Below are 6,043 nucleotides of genomic sequence, written 5' to 3' on the forward strand. Positions count from 1 at the left end.
CTTTATCTCTCACGACTAGGCTTCTGAAAAGAAAAATACTTTCACTAATTTTAATTAAATAAGGAATCCCATTTATTGAGCCCTACTATAGTCCCCAAGAACACAACCTTCATTACCATTTATTCTAGAAAAACAAATGCTTAATAAACATGAATGGTATTGCACCATGCTGTTTCCAAGGGTCTCCAAGCTCAAAGGAGCCTTAGATATGATCTTAATGAGTTATGACAATAGCTACCATTTATGACTGGTATGCACAGAGCCCATGTCCACAGAATAAAGGATAAATTGAGAATAAATATCTAACCAAAGAGAGAAGAATAGCAATGAGAAGACAAATTATTAAAAAGAAGCCAAGTAGAAGTTCTGGAGTTGAAAAGTATAACTGAAATGAAAGATTTGCTAGAGGGGCCCAACGGCAGATTTGAGCAGATAGATAGATGAAAGAACTTAAAGATAGGCCAAATTGAAATTATACAGTCTGAGAAAGAATTATATTAATGCCTAGAATGAAATTTTTAAAAAATGAACAGAGCCTAAGAGATGACCTATAGGACACCATCAAAAGTACCAACATATGTATAATGGGAGTCCCAGATGAGAGGAGAGAAAAGCATAAAATATTTGAAGAAATAATGGCTAAAAATTTCTCAGATTTGATGAAAAACGTTAATCTACACATAGAAGAAGCTTAATGAACTCCAAATGGGATAAACTCAAAGAGATCCTTTTTGAAATACGTAATCAAACTGTTGAAAGAAAGACAAATTGGAAATCTTGAAAGCAACAAGAGAGAAGCTACTCAAATCACATGCAAGGGATCCTCAATAGCAGTGGTCCCCAATTTCAGCAACAATTTTTCCACAGACGGGGTGGAGGGTAATGGTTCAGGCGGTAATGCGAGTGATGGGGAGCAGTAGGTGAAGCTTTGCTCGCTTGCCAGCTGCTCACCTGCCGCATGGCCCGGTTCCTAACGTTCAGTTATTTCGCCTTCATCAGTTGTCTGTGTCACTGAATGAGAACTGCTAAGGAATGAAAGAGTTTAAACCCTTTACTTCGGACCACACTCAGCCTGTCTGCATCCCTCTGATTGAACCACGAAGGGAGGAGGGAGGCGTCCCGGGGCTGCTGCTCACCACCGACACCCACCCTGTCTAGCACACTTTTGGTCACCAGGATTTTACCAGGTTTGTTCTTTTTAATTCTCAACATTTGGGGTAGAGCTGGATGGTATGAAGCCCCGATTTCCCATTGTGTTTGTAGACAGTTTCAACTGAAGCGATCAGAAACTAGGACTAAAACTTCCTATAAATGAGAAAATTCCCCCAAAGAAGCACTTTAAAGGTATCTCTGAGAAAAGTTAGGGAGCAGAAGTCACTGAGTGCTGTAAACCCATGCACACACAAACACACACAATCAAATAAAAAGCAAAAGAAAATGCAATAATTAAGTGCCAGTCTTCTTGGTCCACAGCGCAGGGGTTGGGGACGCCTCTTAGTAGGACTGACAACTACAGAAAACACAGGAAGTGGGGGATGGAGCTATATAGGAGCAAACATTTTGTACACTGTTGATATGAAGTTGTTTAAAGTTGTGTAATCTTGGTTGTTATAAACTAAATTTAGATGTTACTTATTATCCCCAGGGCAATCACTAAGAAAATAACTCAAAAATATAAAGTAAAAGAAATTACAAGGGAAATGCTTAGAAATACCTATTCCTTTTTAAGTTGAATAATATCTATGGTATGTATATACCATATTTTGCTGGTCCATTTATCTGTTGATGGGCACTTGGGTTGCTTCCATGTTTTAGCTATTATGAATAATGCTGCTAATGATCACGAGTGTTCAAGTTTTCTTCAGGACCCTGCTTTCAGTTCTTTTGCGTATATACTCAGAGGCAGAATAGCTGGATCAAATGGGAATTATTTTTAATTTTTCAAGGAACTGCCACGTTTCCCACAGAAGCTGTACCATTTTACATTCCCAGCAGCAGTGCACAAGGGTTCCAATTTCTCCATCCTTGTCAACACTTTTTGATAGTAGCCATCCTGTTGGGTGTGAGGTGGTATCTCAGTTGTGCTTTGCATTTCCCTAATTAGTTAACATTTTGAAGGCAGAAGGAAGAAAATAATAAAGACTAGAGTGGAGATGAATGAAATAGAATAGGAAAACAATGGAGAAAATCAAACCAAAATTTGGTTCTTTGAAAAGATCAATAAAATTGACAAACGAAACGTTTATAGCTAGACTGATGAGAGCTCAAATTACTAAAATCAGGAATGAAAGTGGGGATATTACTACTAACCTTACAGAATAAGATGTAAGAGAAGACTATGTACAGTTGCATGCCAAAAAAATTAGACAACTTAGATGAAATTTTAAAAATTCCTAGAAACACGCAAGCTACCAAAGCTGATTGAAGAAGGAATAGAAAATCTGAATAGGCCTAAAACAAGTAAAGAGATTGAATCAATTATACCAAAAAAATTCCAATAAGGAAAATTCCAGGATCAGATGGCTTCTCTGGTGAATTCTACCAAACCTTTAAAGGAGAATTAATATCAATTCTTCTCAAAGTCTTCCAAAAAATAGAAGAAAGGAATCACTGCCTAACTCATTCTATGAGGCCATTATTACCCTGATACCAAAACCAAAGACATCACAAGATAAGAAAAGCACAGATCAATATCCCATATGAATATAGGTGAAAACTTCAAAAGTACTAGCAAATCAAATTTAACAATATTCAAAGAATTAATACATCATGAGCAAATGAGGGGCTCAAATCAAGATGGCAGAGCAGTACGATGTGGAACTCCCCTCCTCCCAAAAATACATCTACAAATGGAACAATTCTTATAGAACACCTACTGAACACCAGCAGAAGTCCTAAAACACCTGAAAGGATGAGAAATATCTCCACATAACTGGGTAGGAAGAAAGGGAGGGGAAAAAAAAAAGGGGGACAGGACCTGCACCACTGGGAGGGAGCTGAAGAAAGGAAAGATTCCCACACCCTGGGAAGCCCCCTCACCTGCGGGGAGATCAGCTGGGACAGAAAAGGAGCTTCAGAGGCTCAGAGGAGGGCACGACAACCAGTTTGTGGCAGGCCGAACAGAGAGACCTACACAGATGGTCCGAGCCACCACCCTGTACCCCCAGCCTAACGCACATCCGCTGGTACAGGTGGGGGCTGGGTGCTGAAACACGGGGTTTAGAGGACAAACCTGGGGAGAGGACTGGTGTTGGCTGCTCGGAGACAGACTGAAGGAGCTGGAGTGTGGTACGGCCACAACCAGGGCTAGAAGCCAGGCCCACCATAGAAACGAAGCACCGTTGTTAAGTGGTGCACGAAGCGGGGAGGGGGAGCTGCCATTACAGCCTCTTTCTCCACGTGCTAGCCCCTGCCCACTCAGGCTCCGGGAGAGCATGACCCAGCCGCCCTGCCTCGGCCAGGTCCCACCTGGGCAGTCTTGCAGGCCCCAGATGCCACCTAGGCAGGCTCTGAGGCCAACCACAGCCTCAGGAGCAGACACCAGCAGTTTGCCCACATTCAGAGGTGGGGCCAAAAGCACAGCTGAGCCCCAGGGGCCACACAACTTAGGAAGCAGGGCTGAAAATTCAGTGCCTGTGGGACATCGAACAGACAGCGGGTGCTCCTGCGGCTGGGACGGGTCTGGCCTTAATAGCTATGGGCTTTGCGGGTGCATGCATGCAGGGTCTGGGCCATGCCAGGGTCTAAGCTACCTCTATAGCTCCCACAGCAGGTGGGACTTCTGCTGTCCTGGGACCTGACTTCAGTGGCTCTGTGCTGGTGTCCTTGAGACACCTGGGTGGATGGCCAACATACCCACGGTTCAGGCAGGGCCAAGGGCAGTGCCAACAACAGTGTACTTTGTGAGCCCAGACAATGGGTGAAAGGTGACACATCAGAGCACACTCACCGGTGAACAGCTCCAGCAGAGGAATACTCAGTGGCTCCCCTCCCAGTGGGAGTGCTCCAGTCCCATCTACCTCACACCACAGCTCAGTAACGCAGCTCAGAAGCAGATCTGGGGACGTCTACTCCAACATCTAGGTAGCAGACCCTGCCCCTGACAGGGCAGTGACAACCACAGAGCAAAGAGGAGGCCCCACTCAACATCCAGTGCAGGCTCTGGCCACCACACCACCAGTCACAACTCCTATCAAGGGGATAATGGCCAGCATACACTGAGGAAAGAGGTGGCAGCCATCCATACTAAAAACAGCCCTTGTGCCAAAAATGTTAAACCCACATAGGCTACAAAGGGACGCTCCCACATTAGTATAGCCCTCCAGGACCAGAGTAGATAACTGTTTTCCCTAAACTCATAGAGCAAGAGAAATATAAGTAAAATGAAGAAGCAGAGGAACCATTGCCAATAAAAAGATCCAAGAGAATTCCCCTGAAACAACAAACAGTGAAACAGACCTCTTCAGTCTAATAGACAAAAAGGAGATAATGAAAATACTGAAGGACTTAAGAAAGGCTATTGGCAGAAATGCAGATTACTGTAAAAAGGAACTAGAAACTATAAGGAGGAACCAAGAAAAAATAGAAAATTCATCATGAGCAAATGAGACTTACCCAGGAATGTAAGGATGGTTCAACGTTTGAAAATAAATCCAAGTAATACATCATATTAATTAATTAAATAGTAGCACTATTTACAAGAGTCAAGACATGGAAACAACCTAAGTGTCCATCAACAGATGAATGGATAAAGAAGATATGGCAAATATATATACAATGGAATATTACTCAGCCATAAAAAAAGAATGAAATAATGCCATTTGGAGAAACATGAATGGACCTAGAGATTATCATACTAAGTGAAGTAAGCCAGACAGAGAAAGACAAATATATGATATTGCTTATATGTGGAATCTAAAAAAAAGGATACAAATGAGCTTATTTACAAAACAGAAATAGACTCACACATACAGAAAACAAACTTATGGTTACCAAAGGGAAGGAGGGGGGAAGGATAAGTTAGGAGTTTGGGATTAAAATATACACACTATATATAAAATAGATAACCAACAAGAACCTACAGTATAGCACAGAGAACTCTACTCAGTATCTTGTAACAATCTATAATGAAAGAGAATGTAAAAAAAAGAATATCTATATTTTTATATATGTATAACTGAATCACTTTACACCAGAAACTAACAATTGTAAATCAACTATATTTCAATAAATTTTTTAATCAAATTTAAAAATATTATTTAATATGTATTGTTGATTGATTAACATGAAAACTCACAGACAGCAGCACTATAACTCATGCCTGAACAAAGCTTATGTAACACACTTATTTGCTTTCAAAGGCACATCATAGCCTTCTTGGACAATTTTAAACAGCGAGATCACCAACAAAAAGCACAAAAGTGTCGCTAAATAGGCCACAAAAAGGACCATTTTTTTACAGTATGTGAACTGAAACAAAAGATGGCAGAACAGCACCTTGTTCAACCTAAGCTGGTAATGTGTTCATTGGGTGACTCAAATTTTTCACTGCTCTGTGCATAGCCATGAATGATTGCAAAAGCTCTACGAGTATCAATTTGGGGGTTATGAATAAATGTTAGCAAGCTGTTAAACTCAAATATGGAATCCACCAATAGGGAGAACAAACTGTATCTTGCTGGTGACTTGATTTTCTCTCATCCTGTAATGCCTGTTTTTCTTTAGAGCTTTTATTTACTTTTATAAATTTATTTATTTATTTTATTTTTGGCTGCATTGGGTCTTTGTTGCTGCGCGGGCTTTCTGTAGTTGTGGCGAGCGGGGGCTACTCTTCATTGTGGTGTGCGGGCTTCTCATTGCGGTGACTTCTCTTACTGCAGAGCACGGGCTCTAGTCTCACGGGCTTCAGTAGTTGTGGCACACGGGCTCAGTAGTTGTGGCTCACGGGCTCTAGAGTACGGGCTCAATAGTTGTGGCGCACGGGCTTAGTTGGGGGATTGGGAATGCTGCTGGGTGACCAGCTCATAGTTTCTGCTCTATGGGA

This window comes from Balaenoptera acutorostrata, chromosome 2 (genome assembly GCF_949987535.1).
Source record: "Balaenoptera acutorostrata chromosome 2, mBalAcu1.1, whole genome shotgun sequence".
Taxonomy (NCBI): domain Eukaryota; kingdom Metazoa; phylum Chordata; class Mammalia; order Artiodactyla; family Balaenopteridae; genus Balaenoptera; species Balaenoptera acutorostrata.